Below are 21,178 nucleotides of genomic sequence, written 5' to 3'. Positions count from 1 at the left end.
TTAAAAAACTAAAGCCATTTTTTTTAATCTATTCCAAACAAACATCAGCGATCTTATTGTAGTCTGCCACCCACTTATGAAACTGAACATTTTTGTTGTATCTCTCCCTGTGCCTTGCTCCAACCCTTTCCAATCTTCCATTTCTTTTAACAGATCATACCACATTTGATTTGTGGGGACTCTGCAGAGAGGGCACACTTACAAGATTTGCCATCTTGTGGATAGTAATAGGAGCTGTTCAGTGAATCAAATAAGCAATCGATCTTTTCAACAATTTCTGCAGTATATATTGCCTCAGCAGGTAAGATATAAAATGCCCCATAAGTTACAATAACAGCAGCAACTGTATGAGTAAGATGGGATGCAGCTACCTTAACTTTCATTTTAGTAAAAGAATCCTTAAATTCAAAATGATTCCTTGTGACAAAGCAAGCCGAGATAATTTTAATTCCCCTCCTTAAATTTGTTTTGTTACTTTTAACAATTTACCATTAGCATATGTGAATATAATCTGCATTTTCACATAAGAGAAAGGTTGACCCTCAGTTTTAAAGAGTATAACACCAGATCTAATTTTGTGCTTAGTTTTATGTATGAAATTGATTTTCTAATTTATTTCGACTATTACTAGTTAGTATCTTTCATTACACAGATAAATCAGTAACTGTCTCATAACTTAAATTCTACTGTTGATGTATAAACATATATAAATTCAGTACTAATCATAAACATTTGGAAGACGAAATGCTAATAATCTTAAAAGTCTTTATTTGGCTCTATTTGAAAACATGTTTGCAAAGCCAGCTCTTAATAAATTCCAAAGTAATTAACAGTTTTGTCAAAAATATTGTTTACATAACTATATATGTTAATTTCATGATTTAAACAAATAATTCTGCCTAACTCTTGTAGTAGAAGAAACTGTTAAATACACGCAATTTTTCGATGTATTCAGTTAGTTTGATAAGTTTTAATTGTAATTTCTGTAAATTAAACTTCAAACAATGTGTAGTTTCAGCACCCATCATTGTGATGACATATAAGGGCCTGGTTTTTGGTCAGGAGACAGTCAGTCCACAGCCAAGTTTCTGTGTTGCTTAGAACGACAACAGTCCATCAGTTTAACAGTGAAATAAGTGTTACATCAATAGGCCATGTGTTAAAACACTGACAGTGTCTGCTCTATATGTACCTTTTTATTCTTCAAGAACTGTGAACTTTGTGGTGAGGCTTTTACAATTGTAGCAGTATGTGGAGGTTCGCCAGTGAACCAGTAATGAGGCTTATGGAAAGTTAAACAATAGTGCACTGGCCATATTAAATGTGTATATTGGGGGGGGGGGGGTTCAAAATTGAAATTAAAAGACTGTGAAACGCAACTGTGCATCTTTCTGCTACAATATTTACCATAGTCAGTGTCCAAATTACAAACTCCACTTTTCGGCCAATGTAGCAACGCGGTACATCAACATTGAGGACAACAACCAAAGAAAAAAAAGCAGGTGGTACCGCTACATGTGATGCCCTTGCGGGTGAGGAATATTGAATGTAGCCACAATAAAGAAGGACTCGTGAACTTTGAAAAGTGAAATCAACAGTGGTTTACAGTGAAGAGGTAATATAGCCAATTAGCGAGCGGGCAAAAGCTGTTTTGTGTTGAGTGATACATAACTAGTGACTTTAACAAACAAGACAGTATGACTGAGAAAAAAGCTGTAGAGGTTAAGTTGTTAAATGAACAGAAAGACCTAAGTGAGACTGGTTCTATAGACTATTATAAATCAGACATGAATGTAACTTTGAAGGTTGAGGACGGAAGTCCTATTGCAAAGAGCAAAGCGGATTAAAACATATTGAAGTGGATAAGGTCGTTAAGGTTAAGGAGGAAGAATCTAGTAGCGAAAGTCAACAAGGGAAAAAACTTATGGCAGATGGCAATTTGGAAGCGATGTTAAGGAAAATTATGAGTAATATGGAAAGTAATATGAATAGGATGGAAAGTAGTTTGAGTAGTATGGAAAGTAATATGGAAGTAGACATTAGTGGTATTAGAACTGATATGGTAGACTTAAAGGATGAACTGAAGAAAGAAATTGAAATGGAGATTAAAGAAGTCAGCTCTAATCTTTCAGAATGAAATAGGAAGGTTGAAGCTGTAGGTAAACATTGTGATGAAAAGATAAAGAAAGTAGAGCAGAATACTAATGAGAAATTAACATTAATGAGTAGTAAATGTGTAGAAGAGAGAAAGAAGCTTTGTGATGACTATAGTAGGAAGGTAGAGGCTTCTGAAAAAACAGTGTAAAGATGAATTCAAGGCTTCCGAGAAATTTTGTGATGAAAGTAGAGCCAAACTTGAGAAACAAATCGATCACATTAGAAATGATTCAGAAACTGAGGTAGAAACCAAGTGTGCAGTAGTGGTAGAGGAAAAATTGGAAAAAGTAAATGAAATTGTAGATTCAAAATTGACTGAAATAGGGACAAAAGTGGAAGAGGTACTGAATCTAGAGCGTGGCGTAAGTGAAAGTGTCTCTGAGTCTGACTGTAGTCGTAATGATGATACCAGTGACAAATCCAGTAGTGATGAGAATGAGGTATTTGAATCTATAATTAACAATGAAGGCAATGTGTTAAGTGAAGAAAGGATTTATGACAATTTGTTGTATGGACAGGATTACATGGTAAGGAAAAAGGAAGTGGGTCACCCTGTAATAACAGCAAGTGTAAAAGGTACACATGTTAAGTTTTTACTGGACAACTGTAGTCATCTGAATGGCATGTCACAGGCATTTCATAGAGGGTATAGTAGTGATGCAAGTGTCCGGAACAAAAGTTGTTGGTGCTATTGGTAAGCTGTTAAAAGAGTATGAAGCAAGAGCTACTACAAGGTGTACAACTTTGCTTCCATCATTTTTTCCCCCAACATTTGAGGCTTTAATGAAACAAATTGGTTACACATGTATCATTAAGAGTACTTTCCATCACCGGCCACAACTTTTTCCCATCTTTCGGGCAGTGTACAGATCCCGCATCAAAAAAATTGTTCATCTTTTGAAGCAATCCACAAATCGATCCAATTTGTGACTTTTTCATGAGATCAGAAGTGTTGGTCAGCCAGGCCATGCGCCATTGATCTAAACAGGTGATAGTCAGAGAGAGCAATGTCTGGAGAATATGGCGGGTGGGGTAGGACTTCCCATTTTAACATTTACAAGTACGTTTTGACCTCTTTTGCAACATGGGATTGAGCGTTGTCGTGCTGCAAAATAACTTTATCGTGCCTCTCACTGTATTGCAGCTGTTTGTCTTTTAATACTCTGTTCAAATGCATTAATTGTGTTTGATAGTGAACACCTCTGATTGTTTCACTTGGTTTTAACACCTCATAGTACACGACGCTGAGCTGGTTCCACCAAATGCAGAGCATGAACTTGGAGCCATGAATATTCGGTTTGGCCGTCAACGTGGAAGCAAGGCCAGGATATCCCCATGATTTTTTGCGTTTTGGGTTATCGTAATGAACCCATTTTCCGTCCCTGGTCACAATGCAATGCAGAAATCCCTTGTGTTTTTGCCTCTGAAGCAACTGTTCACAAACACACAAACGCCATCCAACGTCTCCTGGTTGCAGCTCACACGGGACACAAGTTCCTTCTTTCTGAATCATGCCCATAGCCTTGAGAAGTTTTGAAATGGCTTGCAGTGTCACTCCCGCTAATCGTGCCAATTCATATTGAGTTTGACGTGAGTCTTCACTCAGCAATGTCTCCAAATCTGCATCTTCGAAAACATTCTATTTTCCACCCCTATGCCAGTGTATGACTTTAAAATCATTGTTCTTGAAGTGTTGAAACCACTCACGACACTTTCTTTCACTAATAGCATTCTTACCATACCTACTTGAGAGCATTTGATGAGACTCGGCTACCGTTTTCTTCATATTGAAACAAAACAGTAACACCTCCCGCAAATGATGAGAATTAGGCTCATAACTGACATTTTCATTCAAGAACAAACTTTATGGTGCAGACCAAAATCGACTAATGTTTGATTGAGGTTATGTTGACCGAGGTCCAAATTCTCTCTCCAACTTTCATGTAATCTTGTGCAGTAGCATACTTTAGTATAGAAATATGTTACAAAAGTTTTCTTCAGTGTTATCTGTGTGTGTGTGTGTATATATAATGTTCTTAGCTATAAGTAATGGAATCATAAGAGGATGGAAGAAGATAAATTGGTACAATAGTTAAAGAATTTCTGTCAAAGGGGTAAGGTAAACTGATAATGAAAGGTGTCAGCATATGTGGAGGATAATTAACATCTGAAGTAGTCAGCTCATGTGTGAAATTGGTATAATTTGGTGCAGCAACAAAGGAAATATAAACCATCTTAAATACTTGATCTTAATATTAATTGTGGTATAATACAAGTGTTTGTGTTCATTGCAGTCAATATATTGAGATAACTATCTATAGGAGTGTGTCACGGTAAAGCTGTTTCTAACATTAAGGAATTACAACCTTAAACATATTTGCCTCGAGTAATGTGTGTGAAAAGAATAAGCAAGGTTCGTATGTATATCACCCTTCAGGCTAGAATCTTAAGCAATTTGATGGAATGCAGTGGAATAATAGTTTGTCTAAGTGACGATTTTGTCTGATCGGAATGAGAGTTAAGTTTGCCGTAGCATAAGGATCTGTTACTGTGGAGTGTTTTTCAGTAGAGTCAATTTTGCATTAGACAAGCAGAGCAGGTGTTTAATTATTAGATAATGAAACATTAATGCAATAAGAAAATAATGAATAATAATAGGGTCTTAATGGTTAGGGAGCCTGTCTCTGCAATAGGGATAGTTTTTGAGAATGCACTCCACTGGCTAACAAGGTAAGAAATGTAAGTGAAATAATGGAGCTGACTGACATGATTAATGGATAGATAACTGAATACACACAAATGTAGTGTAACTGTATTGACAATTTAATTGTGAACTTAGCAACATTAGGTACTGTTTATATTGTGCAATTCATGACACTGCAGCTGGGCATGAGAGCTTAACAGAAAGAGCAATACTTACAAGTCATATAATTCTGCATTATTGGATCTATGGTTATCTGAAAACTTCTAGTTGTGTTCTGAGTAATTATGAACTTGAGATGGAAATACTGGAACAAAGAACAGTGAGTTTGCTGATTAACTGATAACTGTGGTGCTAGACTGGTGTGAATAATTCTGACAGGTGAACTATTTGGTAACATTTTGTGAGGATTTAATTTTCTGGTTGGATGAGAATAGTTCTCAGAGTTGAATAGAGAAGTGGGGCAATGATTTGGTACAACTTCCATCTCCTTAATTTTGATTTGAATAGTAATTAAGTTATGTGATGGTGACACTATTCTTTCTTCATAACATAATAATTAGTAAATCTATGCTACTGCACATCTTGAGTGTTTGCTATTTTGCAAATGGAAAAGAAACAAAAGTCTTTTAAGTTTAACCAGTTTCAGACAGTTATGACTTTGAGTAATGTTTTGGTAGTGTAATGTGCACTTGATTTTAAAATTTTTAATAATTACCACCTTTCATACTATAGTCAAATTTAGTGCCAATCATTGCAATGTTATGAGAACTTTGTATTTATTTATGATGTAATGACTATCATTTGTCATTAGCGTTAAATATATTTTTTCTTAGGCTTAAGTTAGAAGTAACAGTAAGTGTACGAAAGTACAGTATTTTGTCCCATTTTCTCATGAACTGTGGCAGAGGAGAACCACCTCCAAGAGAACCAATTGCAGTGCATTTCGTTGCTAACTGTCACTTGGACCTGTTGAAGACATGGACAGCTGGGTGAGAAGGTGTGTTAAAGCTCATTGAAAAAGTGAAAGAGCTTGTGAAAAATACTAAACATTGAGCAAGTGAAATTTTCTGTCTACTGTAACCCATGAAGATTTATTATTTGAAGCAAGACAGGACTTGTATCAAATGATATGTATCTTTAAATGTAATTTTCGCTTACCCAAAAAGGACATCGCTTATGATGAAGATGCCTAATTTTCTGTTAAAAGTATAACACGTGGATTTTTTGTCACATTCTACAATACACTGTGTGTAATTATTTTGTATGGGGATTTTTGTATGGCCATTTCATGTAAGGAATGTGAAAAACACATTTCCTGTAGTTTTTGAGAAGATTTCTTATGTAATATTTTTGTGTGTGTAGATTTTAAACCCAATTTCTGGCGTCACTTGTGGTCACTGAATAGCCCATTTAGCTATTTGCAATATCTGTCTGGTCAATCTAATGAGGGGATGGTGTGACGAAGCAAGCTGGGATACTTTTAACTCCCCTCTTGTTTTTCCATGTGCCTCCTTAAATTTGTTTTGTTACTTTTAACTATTTACCATTAGCATAAGTGAATATAATCTGCATTTTCATATAACGGAAAGGTGGATCCTCAGTTTTAATGAGTATAACACCAGAATGAAATCATAATTAAATGGACACCCTACCTGCAGACAGGCGTTGATATACTTCATTGGGACATGTTGAAAATGTGTGCCCCGACCGGGACTCAAACCCGGGATCTCCTGCTTTCATGGCAGATGCTCTATCCATCTGAGCCACCGAGGGCACATTTTCAACATGTCCCCAATGAAGTATATCAACGCCTGTCTGCAGCTAGGGTGTCCATTTAATTGTGATTTCATTGTAGCGAAGCTGCATGGTCATCAACGGTAACTGTTTTTTCGGGAACAAAGACTACCTTCATATATAGTTATAACACCAGATCTAATTTTGTACTTAGTTTTATGTATGAAATTGATTTTCTAATTTATTTCGACTATTAATAGTTATTATCTTTCATTATAGGGAGAAATCAGTAACTGTCTCATAACTTAAATTCTACTGTTGATGTATAAACATATATAAATTCAGTACTAATCATAAACATTTGGAAGATGAAATGCTAATAATCTTAAAGTATTTATTTGGCTCTATTTGAAACATGTTAGCAAAGCCAGCCCTTAATTAATTCCAAAGTAATTAACAATTTTGTCAAAAATATTGTTTGCGTAACTATATATGTTAATTTCATGATTTAAACAAATAATTCGGCCTAACTCTTGTAGTAGAAGAAACTGTTAAATACATGCAATTTTTCAATGTATTCAGTTAATTTAATGAGATAAGTTTTAATTGTAATTTCTGTAAATAGAACTTCAAACAATGTGTAATTTCTGCACCTATTATTGTGATGATGTATAAGGGCCCGGCTTTTGGTCAGTCAGTCAGTCCATGGCCAAGTTTCAGACGAGTACTCTGTGTTGCTTAGAATGACAAGAATGCATCAATTTAACAGTGAAATAGGTGTTACACCAATAGGCCGTGTGTTAAAACACTGACAGTGTTTGCTCCACATGTACATTTTTATTCTTCAAGAACTGTGAACTTTGTGGTTAGACTTTTACTGCTCGTAGATGTTCAACAGTTAACTATTGTAGTAGTATGTGGAGGTTCACCTGTGCAGTATTAATGAGGCTTATGGAAAGTTAAACAATAGTACGCTGGCCATATTAAATGTGTATATGGGGGGGGGGGGGGGTGAAAAGTGAAAGTAAAAGACTGTGAAATGCAACTGTGCATCTGTCTGTTACATTATTTACCGTAGTCAGTGTCCAAATTACAAACCCCACTTTTCAGCCAGTGTAGCAACACAGTATGTCGACACTGAGGACAACAACTGAAGAAATAAAAGTACGTGGTCTTCTGCTGCTCCAGAAGAAAAGCCATCTGAATAAATTCAAAACTGGCCTCTTTTTTAAGCCCAAACTGTATTTTATTTCCTAGCAGAGCATTTCTAGTATTCTTTAATAGATGTGGGACATCATAAATTACTGCAATAGCTTCATCACTGACTAAAATATGAAATGGACTGGAGTCAATTGGTTTCTCACAGCAGTGTTGCTTCAGTGCTCTCTGTTTGGTTGCATTCTGGTCACAAACTACCTTTAGCACTATTTCTTGCAATTGCCTTATGATATAGGTAATAAGACTTTTTAAAGTGATACTTGAAACTGAGTTATGAGTGAAGTAATAAGCAACAACCTGCTTCCAGCTTTTATGTATGCCTCTAACCATGAAAACTGATGCATGGTTTGCTTGTACATTTGACCCTCCCTAAATCTTGAAACCGTAAAATTTTTTTGTTTGCTTGCATCATAGTACAACCCTTTCTCCAAAGACATTTCATTTCATCAAACAACAAAGCACAATATTTACCACTGTTGTTCATTGCGTCAACTTCTGCTTTTATTACATTCGTCAAAGAAGTATTCAATCCTGGTTGAAACGGTATAGAAGAAAACAGATTTCAGATGCCCCACAGAAGGAACATAAAAATGAACTGACAAATATTTGTATAGGCGGGGACTTCGTTTGTATAAGGATAAAGCAAATACTTTGTGTCAGGTGTCCATCGCCTTGCATTTCCTGACTGATGAGCATTTAATTTCCTAGATGTTTATGAAATATTTGGTAACAGAATTTAAATTAGTTTCTATGAAAGAGAAAGTATTGCTGTCATATAAATCTTCTAGTGTTTTTAGTTCTGATTTTTCATGATGTAGCTTTGCTTTCAGTTTTGATACTCTTGTAACAGTATTCTTATGAATCTTGTACATTTTTGATTTTCTTGGAGTTAAATCTGCTTTTGAAATGTGTATACCTAAAACCCCACTTTCCTCATGTTACAAAATTTTTCGAATAAGAATGTGCACTCAGCATCTGCAGATACATTTTGAGGGGAGATAAAAAGTTTAAGAGAGGCATCACTCACTCAATGACTTACTCTGCTCAGCACAACTAGTGCTACGGAATTCATTAACACCAGTTTCAATTCTGGTATTGACACCTGTATAATAAAAAATATTCCATGGCACCACTAGTGCTTGGTAGGCCTAATTCACTATTGACACCAGTTTCACCTGATCCCCTTCTGGTACTAACAGCTGCATGCGAACTACTTGCCACAGCACAACTAAAGCTTCGTAGTTCATTAACACCAGTTTCACTTCTGGTATTAGCAGCTGTATAATGATCACTTGCCATAGCACCACTCTTCTTAAAAAAATAAATATCTTCACAAACAAAATAAGTAGCACAGTTCACATCAGGTGACAGTTTACAAACACTTTTCCACTTCAGAAGCAACGCTCGAGGTTGTTTTGGAAACCTGTAGAAATGCTTGTTGCTAACTTTCTCCATTGAAACTACGTAATATCCAGATGAACAGCTGGGGAATTTAAATGGGTATTTCAGTGTCAATTTGTTGTGTTGAATATTCTGAAAAAACATAAAATTCTTCTTAAATAAAACCACTAGTGACATATCAAAGTTATTTTAATAAACAAACGGAAACCACACAGCTTAATTCACGGTAGAAGTGAATACATTTCATTTATAGGCTATGAGATTATTTACTGAAAATTACAGGTCTTACCTTAGGATTAATTGTAGACATTTTTCAGCAGGCAATCTCTTCTATTCCACAGTGAACTTTATGAAATTTAAAGTAAAAAATTTGTTTATAATGAAGATCAGTAATATGTAAATATAAAACAAATACAATACAATAGTATATCAACAACTGCCATTGGACAGATCTCATGGTCAATTCCAGCTTCGTTTGACCCCTAATGCCTCTAGTGGTCTGGAAGGAACTACGTGGCTTGTTGTTGCCTCTTCTCCCATATAGCTTTCACCCCCATGATGGTGCTGTGACAGCCAGTGTGAATTGGCCTGTACTGGAATATTTTTGTAAACGTAATTTTTTTGTTTCAATACCCAATATGTTAAGGTTCCTTGCCATATGTGGCTCAGATTTAGGAGCAATAATGTGGAATAGATTTCTTCTGCATTGAGAAACAGTTTTATTGCTTTTGACGATTTACTATCACGCCTATGTTGTTTTCACTTGGCTGTCACGGCACCGTCGTGCCAAAGTGTAATCACACTGTCCATCATGTCAAAGTCAATTCAGGTCACATGATCTCAACTCACATGGCTGTCCTCAACTGCTTTTTTTATTTCCCCCTGCTCCATTTACGATCTTCGTACTATGATATTCAACTCTTTCTATGCGCAAAGTGAACATACACAATGCGGTAGCTTATGTACGTGGGTGCTGGAGTCCACATTTATATGAGAAGTCAAATGGTTTGCAGCTTGCAGGGATAGCTTGTATATTAGAGAAGAGAGACGGAAGTGCAAAACACAAAAAAGTTAGGGTCCATAAAATGTCATTTTGTGGAACATGTTATACAAGGAGCCCAAGGAAGAGGAATCTGCATTTTATATTTTGGAAAGTTGAAGTATCAGTTTCTTCATTTGTTACGTCAAATTGCACCCAGAATTACTAAAAGGAACGCAGTATTAAGACCTCCCATCACATCCCATGTAACATTTTGGTTAATGGTATAATGTTAATGTTGTCTTAAGGAAGCAACACTGTTTTTCTTTTATTTGTGTTATATTCTATTCTTTAGATGCTTTGGTTTTTGCTGTTTAGTCTGTGTATGTATCATTCTCTGCCATTAGTTATAAACTGTTACACATTATAATAAATTCTGCACAAACAAGCTTATTTTCGTGCTTCATCTACTGCGCCTGATCACAAACTTGTTCATTTCAGGTTAAGTTTAATTGCTAGTCCAGTGCAAATTTCTGTACAATAGTCATATATCCCTCAATACCTCTCCCTTCAAGATTTATAGGTTTTCTTTACATCTTGTATTTGGCTTCAAATCGTTGAAGTGCCCCATTTGTACTGGGGTTAGCTAGTGAAACCACATAAATATTGACCACTGATGCTTGCAAAACCATTTCACACACAATCCATAGACATACTTAACCCTCAAGTGGTCACATGGATGATAATAGTCATCCACTCCTCTCTGAATTGCCACCGCTAATTTTGCAACAATGAGGACCAGCTGCCAGGAGTCTGCAGAGAAGGTGTTGAGACACATTGTAGCCACACGTGTCAGTTGAAGTTTGTCCTTCGATAAGAGCAGCTGCACTTACTTTTGCCTGGATGACATGTCATCCAAGCGACCTTTCGTGTAAGTATTTTTGACTGATGTATTCATTAAATATTTCACTTACTCAACATTTTTTAGCGCACATTACACCATATTACATATTTTAATCATATTTCTATCTCTTTTTTAGTTATTTTCTTGTTTTATTTAAGTAAAACAAAGTTTCCATTATGGTAAAAAGAAGTTAACACCCTTTAACGCTTGGATAAAGTGGATGTGATTCAGATGAAGATCTTCTAGACTGCGAGAGTGACTGTGATATCGATTATGTAGCATCAGAGAATCATAGCTCTGAGGCAGAACAGGAGGCACCTGACTTTGAAGAGAGTGGTGAGGATTGTAATTTCGAGGAAGTTGTAGGTATTGACGGAAGCACTAAGTGGAGCAAAAAAGTGCCCCGGAAAAATGAGAAAATTCGATCACATAATATAATAAGCTGCTTACTGGGAGCAAAAGACAGAGCTAAAGATGCTAAAACAGAAACAGATGCATTGCGACTATTTGTTGATGACAGAATAATCTGTATCATTACAAAATATACAAATCTGTATATTCAGGAAATTAAGAATAACTTCTAAAGAGACAGGGATGCTCGTCTCACAGATGAAATGTGCCCTGATTGGAATTATTCTCCTTATTGGTTCTCGCCGTTGTAGCAGTACAATTAGTAAAAAAAAATGTGGGGTAACTCCAAAGGATGTGGAATAGAAGCTTGCTATTTATCAATGAGCGAACATAGATTTCGTTTTCTGATGTGCTGCCTCTGCTTTGATGACTAAAGCACGAGAGCAAACAGATGAAAATTAGACAAGCTAGCACCAATTCATGACCATTGAGTAACGGTATTTGCACTAGTAGATTGATGTACATGATGAATTTAGAAGTTTACTGCGGAAAACAGGAACTTGGGCCTTATTTAGTCAGCAATGCTGGAAAAGATGTTTTACTTCATCTTGCCAAACCAATTTATAGCTCTAATAGGAATATTACTGGTGATAATATTTGTTTTCCAGTATTACTCTGGTGGAAGCATTACTTGAAAAAAATATTACTTATGTTGGGACCCTGAAAAAAAAATAAATAAATAAAATGGAGCTGCCAAAAGAGTTCCTGCCAAATAAAAAGAAGCAAATGAATACTTTTTTTTTGTTTTCAAAAAAATAAGACTCTTGTTCCGTACACCCAAAGAAAAAAACGAATCCACAATTCTGTTATCTTCAATGCACGAGGATGATTCAATTGATGTATCTACTGGAGTCTAAAGAAAACCTGAAATAGTCACTTTTTACAATAAGACAAAAGTTGGTGTTGATGTAGTGGACCAGCTTTGTGCAAACTATTTGGTGGCGAGGAACACAAGGAAATGGCCTGCCATTGTTTTCTTCGATCTTCTGAACTCGTTTGGGATAAACACACAATGCATATACTCAGTGAATAATGGCTATAAAGCAGTCAAACAAGATGATTTTATAGAATCATTTTGCTGGGAGCTGATTTCACCCCGAATACAGCAACGCTTAAAATCCTCAGATGCCAGCCAAAATTAAGAAAAGAGGTGCTCTTTTACTTAAGACAGAAGTACCAAAATTCAATCAAAATGAACGGCGTGCAGGTGCAAGGGGAAGATGCCAAATCTGTGGTCGAGCAAAAATAAAATGAGAAGATCGTGCTCAAAAGAGTCTAAATTGGGTATGCCCAGATCATTGTTCTGACGTGTGTAATGACTGTTTTGAATTAATTTTATTTTTGTTTATTAACTTTCTCAAATGGAACTGATATATAGTCAAAATTACATTTGTGAAGTACATTGTAAAAGTTTATGAAATGTATTTTATGTTTTGTATTTCTACTTATTTATATACAATCTAAGACTCATAATTAACAATAAACCATTTTAACATATATTTCATTTTCTTTAACTCATATGTCAATAATACATATTAATAGAAATAAAAATACGTTACATAATCGTATAAAATAGAGAAACCTAGAGGATGACTATTGTCATCCACGTGACCCATTGTGTAACTTTTTTAGGTGCGACCACTGGAGGGTTAACAATAAATCAAGGTAGATTTACACTTGCAGGAACATCACTGTCACCTTCTTGAATGCCGATGGTCAGAGGAATTCCTGAGCATTCACACTGCATGGCACTTCAACTTCGAAATAATGTTGTGACGTTACAGCTAGGTCATAAAATACTCACCCTATGTGCTATTTGGTAGCTCATAGTAGTTTGTCCCAAAATGCTGACATCGAGTTTAAAGCAGTTTACAGTGATTGCTGTAGCACTTGATGATGAGAAACAGAGAGCAAACAGTGACTGGGTTAGAAAAATGTTAAAAAATCAATACTGTGAACAGGAGTTCCACATCCTTGCAAGGAGCTGTAAGAGGAGGGTCATCATTATATAAATATTTCAGTGTGTTTAAACAACATTTTTTACCTGTTAAGCAAGATACAAATAAAAATTACAAAGAGAAATTCAAGATTTAGGCATCCCATATCATTCGACAAAAGTTGGTTTGCCTATGGTATGTCTAGATGGGTCACTTTAGTGTATTTGAACTTTACATATATTTCTGCTCAATAGGCTATGCTGTGGCCCATCAAAACATTCTTTCCGAGAAACGTTGACATGATATGATATGATGTGACGTGTCCATGTGGTTCCCTTGACGGTGTGTGTGAATGCCACCATTTGAACTACAGAGGGGAATCTTTTGATGTGATGGTGACATTCCGTCAAGTGCAAATCCATCTTCAGCCTGCAATCACATATTTAAACAAACAACTTGCACTGTCTTAAGTTTTCAGTCCATTTCTTTACGAAATACTACAAGTTCCTGGCAGCATTAAAATAAATACCACTACTGATCAGTCTGATTGTACTCTCAGTACTTTTCGCACTTCAGGTTGCAGGCCTATTGGAATCAATTTCATTGTAAAATATTAAATACTTTAAAAATGTAGTAGAGGGGAAGAAATTTAGTATGCTCATGTCATACAATTCGGACTGCTTCAATTAATCTTTTGTCATTCATTACAAATTTTAAGAAAAGAAATAGCGAAACGAAACAATTTATAACAAATAACTAACAACAAACACGTGATAGCAACCACGACGAAACGAAATGCTGAGACCTGCGCATGCCCATGTATTGGGAGAAAATGAGCTTTGGGGCCACTTTCTTCCTAAGGAATCTTGATGGTGACGTGATGGGTCAGAATGGTCAACGTGGATGCCGTCATTGAAATGCATGGCAGAATGTTAAGACAGAACATGACATGGCGTGATGTGACATGACGGCCAGTGTGAAATGGCCTTAAAGCTACAGTTGTGTTGGCTTATTTGATACGCTAAAAAAATGTGGCTATTACATTCCATATTGGTTTCCTATGCTCCACGTTCACTGATTTGGCTATAACTGTAGCAAACAAAAGTCTGCTTTCTTTGATGGATATACAACGTTTTCCTGCAAAATGTCAGGTCTTCTGGTGTTTACCATCAAGTTTTTGTTATTGAAGGCAAATGACATTATTCAATAAATGTCTGTAAGTTACAAGATAATTGTAAATACACTGTCATCTAATGTACTGTTTTGTATCTCCCAGGGTCCTGAGGAAACTAAAGTAAGGGCAAATGTGGTGTCATACATGACAAACATTTTGACTGTGTAAGGTGCTGCTTCACGTGCTTGCCAAGTGTGGGGGTGTGTTTGACAGAAATTTTGATTGACAGAAAGTTTGACATGTTGTAACAAGCATGTTTGATACTTTATGCCTGTGTTTGCCATGCAATAAACATAAAGAAAACCACAAATTATAGCAGGTGTATGCTGTGTTTCGCAGATTACAGAGTATGGTAGTGATGTTTCTTCATGAAATATGAGCGAGAAAGAATTCATGCTACAGTTTATATCACGGTATCGAGAGTTTCCACAGCTGGGGAAAGTAAAATTGAGTCACCATATGGATAAAAATAAAAGAATATCAGCTCTGAACAAAATGCTAGAGCTGTTACGTCTTTCGCAACGCAGCACCATGCAAGAAGATGTGGAGGGGGGGGGGGGGGAATAAATAATGTTCTTCAGACACTGTACAGGAGAGATAGGAATAAAATAACAAAATCAAAGCTCCCCGGCACTTCTGCTGTGATGTGTACGTGCCCTCACCGTGGTACTATAAGAAACGATCTTTTTTAAGGGACCAAATGGAAGACGGGGTTGGAATAACCACAATCAAAAATCAGGTAACTGTTTTATTTATATCTTTATTTGTATTAAATCTCGTCACATTTTCTATAATGACACAGTTGATAGCAACACATATAAAAGTGTTATTACTGCAAGTATTTGGTTTGCCAGGGAACTGTTCCATCTCTTACAAAGCATTCACAATAGTCTTCACATACTTGCTTCATTAGCAGTAAGCAATTCCCTGCTTTAGATTGCTGAACTGGAAATATCTCACTATCACCAATCCTCCAGGCACCATGTGTATCAGTACCTGTAGCACAATCTTCAATGTCTACCTCTCCATGCTCAATAAATTGCTGTTTTTAATTAATAAATTGTGCAAATGGCAACAAGCCAGTACTTTTTTGGTTTCTCTGGTGATAAATTATTATTTTTTCTTAAATTCTACCAAGAGGATGCCAAAAGTACTTTCTACAATTTGACAGGAAGAAGACACACGATAATTAAAAATTCTTCTCTTGTCATTTAACACATTTTTGTTATATGGTTTCATTAGATTTATATGCGGCTGAAAGGCTCCATCACCTACAAACACAAGTGGGAACTTACTTTCTGCATTTGGCAGTTCCTCTGGGAGTGGAATCTGCAATTGGTTGTTTTCCAATAGATTCCAAAACTAAGAATGTTTTATTACTCCTCCATCAGATATTTTGCCATTAGCACCAAGAACAACCATAATAAATTAATATTTTGCATTGACTATACCCATAGCAAAATTAGTAATAGGAGCCTGAATGCTGGGGTTTTCCCATCAATAACCTCAAACCAATTAGAAAAATTCCAATAACTTTCAAATTCTTTCGCTATATTCTTCCAACTAACTTCCGTTTTGGTTAGCAGAAACAAATATATCCATATATTAATAGGTACATGAATATACTGCATACAAATTTCTCTATGATGTCTGACAACTGTAATGAAGGATAGCCGCCCAATCCCACAACATCTGTTCCCGGTTTCACCACGTGTTGAAGACACTCATCACTACGCTCCTCGAACACAAGTCATGCAGTTTCTGAAATGCTCGTGCCAAGCCTCCAGGCCATCACAATCTGCCCTTCGTGGAACTCAAAGATGATTCGCACACATTCACCATTCTACACACAGACAGCACGCTCACTGATACTACATGCACCATGCATGTCTGATTAGCAGTCATTCCTTGCCAGGTGGCAATGGTATCACCTGGATGGGTTTTTATCGATAGTAGGTCAGTGGTCTTTATGTTCTGGTTGATCACTGTAGTGGCACCACAATGCACAGGTGTTGGCAACATCATATTATCAAGGGGAAGATTAGGAAGGGTTAGAAGTATTAGAGTTAGGGCTACAAGAATTAGAGTTAGGACATGCTAAATGATGTGTTACCATCCAGGCTAGATAAAAAAGGTACCGTGAGCACCCATAGCAGCAATAGTTGACTCCATCTTTGAATAACCTAATATTCAATGGTAATAAGTACTAACTACAGTAAGATACTGATCAGTCAGTTATAATGGGATCACTGGCTAAGGTGGTGAAAAAGAGTACTTCAAATGCAGACAAAACATACACCAGATGTGTGTTTACTATAATGTACGAGCAAGATTGTTTCAAAATAACAAATATGGTGGAGAGGGGAGGGAGAGGAGCAGGAGGGAGAGGGGCAAGAGGGGGAGGGAGAGTGGTGGGAGGGGGGAGGGAGGCAGGAGTGGGAGGAAAAATGGTGGGAAGGAGGAAGAGGGGTGGGGCGGGAGGGGGAGAGTGTGTTAAAGAGAAAGGGAGGGGGGGGTTCCCTCATGTGGACAGATGATTTACATTTCTTGTTTCACCAGGCTGACAACTGTATCTGGATATGCCATCATCCAGGCAAATGGCTGCTGGAAATATGCAATGGCCTAAAGATCCAGGCCAGTAGGAGCAGGAATGCACTATGGGGGACATTCGACTGGGCTACCACAAAACTGGTGGCACCATGAGAACTGTGCCCTACATGAACAGTATAACTGACCACCTGCATCCCTTCATTCTTTTCGTCTTGCCAATGGCATCTGCTCATAATGCAAGGATAGAATCTGGCTATAGTGGTTTGAGGAGCATGATAGTGAACTCATGTTGAAGACTTTGCCACCAACTTCCCCGGTCTGAACCAGGTGGAAAACACCTGGGGCACCATCAGGCATCACGTCCACACCCACAAACCATTGGCCTGTTAATTTAAGGTAACTGCTTGATCTGTGCATAGACGTCTGGTCCAGTATACCTCTGTAAACCAATGAAGGACTTTTTTTATTCTATACCACACAGTTACTGATTATTGCTTTCCAAATGTGGACCATCCCACTATTAAGCAGGTGATCATTATGTTTTGACTCATAAGAGTGGCAAATTACTATAAAAGATTATTAGTCTTTAAGGCAAGTTTCATTAACACTTCAGCTATTACAGGTGAGATTCAGATATGGCAGTTCCTATGTACTCCAGTTAGATACGGTTTCCAAAACTACCTCAGCTGCAAGTCCATGCATAAATTGTTTCCAATGTGCCCTATTTTGGTATACCTGTCACTGGAAATATAATTAACTTAGCGAACTTCTTACCCCTCGCAAATTTTAACTATCTCAGTCTTGGCCAATCTTAAAGGATGAAATGTGACTACAAAGATATGAGATTAAAAAGTTGTAACAACTGTGGAACATCTAGTACAAAACAGATGAGTTCACATAACCATCAAATGTTGGTACAAATATCTTCCTTCCTTGTAATGGCAATTAGGTCATTGGATGCATGACCAGAAATTTATACGAGAGAAATAAAGATATATCTGTTGGCAGAAATACGTCGTAGGGTAAAAAATAAGTGTGCTACCTGTTGATAGTTTTGAGATGGCAGCATACTGAAAGAATGACCAAGTAATGGTACCAAACCTGACAAGCTGGCGTAACAAAATAGATGAGTGAAGGAGGATTGTGGTGATGTAGTGTATGAATATGAAGCCAATATGTCACAGTTCTGCACATGCAATAATGCATGGGTTACTGTAACAGCAGCTTGAAGGATTTCCCACTTGCACATATTTTATTAAATAAATGAAATATAAGTCATACTTCTGCAGTGAGATATATGCTGTTCACTATCTTACAAAGTGTATCAATATCTCTCTCTCTCTCTCTCTCTCTCTCTCTCTCTCTCTCACTCTCTCTATGTGACAGTGCCCACCACCATACTGGTTCACAGCCACCATCTAATTATATAGTGATAATGTTATGAGGCACTGCATCCTGGTGGAGGTCTTTCAATTGGACACCACTTTGGCGACTTGTGCACACTAAAACCCAATGGTACCCAGTTTTCCACATACAGTCACTTGTCCAAGTACTCTCCAGGCCCAACACTGCGTAACTTCGGTGATAAGGCAGGAGTCAGTGTTACTTACAGGGCAAGGCCATTGGCTACCATTTAGCTAATGCCATACTTAAGATCATGTTCTCTTCCATTTCATGTATTTTGTTCTATTATACTTTGTGTGGACACATGGGTAAGAACTATAATCTGGGTCTTTCAGACAGGTGCCACCTTTGTGGCAAGGTATTTCAAGCAGTAGTCTGAACATTACCCTGCAAACAGAAAAAAAAGACCCTACAGCATTGACAGCCGGGAGGCCCCTATCCGGGGAAGTTTGGCCACCAGGTTGCAAGTTTTATTTCAGGTGACACCACTTTGGGCAACTTTTATGTCGGTGATGATGACTGGATGATGCGGACAACACAACACCCAGTCCACGAGTGGAGAAAATACCCAACCCAGTCGGAAGTTACCTCTTCCAAAGTAGTATCTCACCATTCATCAAAACTTTCTGGCTCATTACTCCATTGCTGGTCCTTACCATTTACTGCCCCTGGTGGCGTCCATTATTTTCTTTTCTCGAAATTTTTTTGAATGGCTTCCACCTACCTTTCTTTTACTGTTTCTTCCAGTTTCATGATTTGTGCAGCCTTAAGCATACCCCGAGCCAGTTTTTCTGCCTTTAAATCAACTCTTCCAGTGCTTTCTTTGGTCTACTTGTTCTTTTGCTTCCCTTAGATGGTTGGTTTTCTTTTCTTTCTGAGCAGCTGCCTCATAGTCAATTGATTTTTAATGTCTTTCTGCTTTTCTTCTAATTCAAGTTTTCTTTTCCTTTCACATTCTTCCTTATAAGCAATATCATTTGCAAGTGCTTGCTGTCCATAACTAATGAACTGCGAGTCAATAGACGCAGAAAGGAAATGGGTAAAACAGTGTTAAAAATCTTTTGGCCATTGCTGCTTTGTCCCCTGTAAATGTGTGTTTCAGAGTGAAATATCTTCTCTCGTGTCCACATTTCCATGGGACAATTGTAAGTTGGGCATTCTTTAGGAACCACAACTTGTCATATTCTTCCAGTTTACTAAGCTCTTCAGTTATCTGCCTGTCAACAACTAATTGTTCCAGAGGAAGCAAATTATCAAATGCCAAGAGTTCATTATGAAGAACTTCAGAAATACACTCAAGTTTTCTCAAAACAGAAACCTTCAAAAAATGAGCAAAAAAGGTTTAAAGTCTGTTTCCTGATATGTATGTAACTTGTAAATCAGAGGTGTTTGGTTTTGAAAATGTTATGTGAATGTAGTGAATAGTTCTGCAGATGAAAATATGAAATAAATTTCTGATTTCACTGCAGTCACAAGAGCATTGTAGAATTTTGACTGAATAGCAGTAGAATTATTTTTTAGAGGTATATGCTTAAGATAGTAGTACTGAATACTATCCCACTGTTCCAAAATCCTGTTTACTGCAGATCCTACAGTAAGCCACCTTGCAGTTGTATGCCTCAAAAACTTGTGTTGTGGAACGTACGCCTGAATGCCTTCAAATTATTTCCAACGAACAGGTGTACTGTCAGAATAATGGTAAACATTGACCAGAAATTTGGATGCTTCTTGACCTAAACATTCCAAAGCCTTTACACACACATTATGCATTACACGACTGTTGCCAGTTTCAATGTTTAGAAGTTGTCTGCCTCAGGTCTCCTGGTCATCACCATCGAAAACTTTTTTTTCACTTCATTATGCCCATCTGATCCTTGGATATGGCATTTACCTAGGGACAAGTTGGCTTCAGAAAGTGAGTCACATAGTTTCTGATGTAACATTACACCATCTGCTTTACATATAAAGTAAGTTCTTGGGTGACAAGTTGTTACGCAACATTTACACTCTAACCAAAATGTAATGGTTGTTTGCAATTCTTTTTTATTTTTAACTTCGTTGTTAACAGACTGTCTCGGATAGTTTACACCTATCTTCAAGAGAGTGCCATTTCAATTCCTCCAGTATCTCTGTGACACTCTCCCATGGATTATAACCAAACCTGTGACCATTCATGCTGCCCTTCTCTGTATAGGTTCAATACCCCTTTTAGTCTTATCTGGCACGAGTCCTACCATATTCCAGGATGGGTCACACAAGTGATTTGTAAGCAATCTCTTTTGTACACTGATTGCACTCCCCTGGTATTCTACCAATAAACAGAAGTCTACCGTCTGCTTTACCCATGACAACCTATGTCATCATTCCATCCTATATCCCTACAAAGTGTTACACCCAGGTATTTTTACAAGTTGGCCAATTCCAAAAGTGACTCATTGATATAGTTTTTTGTTTTGTGAAGTGCAAAATTTTACATTTCTTAACATTTAGAGTAAGTTGCCAATCTCTGCACCACGTTGAAATCTTATCAAGATCTGAATGAATATTTATGCAGCTTCTTTCAGGTAGTACTATTGGGGTTCATCAACTTAAAAAGGTTACAAAT

The 21,178-nt window shown here is 37.0% G+C and overlaps 1 non-coding gene across 1 annotated transcript; it reads right to left on the bottom strand.

The window, feature by feature from the left end:
* Positions 1-6,560: 6,560 nt before the first annotated feature.
* Trnas-uga lies at positions 6,561-6,635 on the bottom strand. The gene has a single exon. It is a non-coding gene; the product is annotated as a tRNA-Ser (tRNA).
* Between the last annotated feature and the right edge of the window lie 14,543 nt (positions 6,636-21,178).

The sequence above is a fragment of the Schistocerca piceifrons genome, chromosome 4 (assembly GCF_021461385.2).
Source record: "Schistocerca piceifrons isolate TAMUIC-IGC-003096 chromosome 4, iqSchPice1.1, whole genome shotgun sequence".
NCBI classification, from domain to species: Eukaryota; Metazoa; Arthropoda; class Insecta; order Orthoptera; family Acrididae; genus Schistocerca; species Schistocerca piceifrons.
This window is presented reverse-complemented; position numbering and strand designations above follow the sequence as displayed.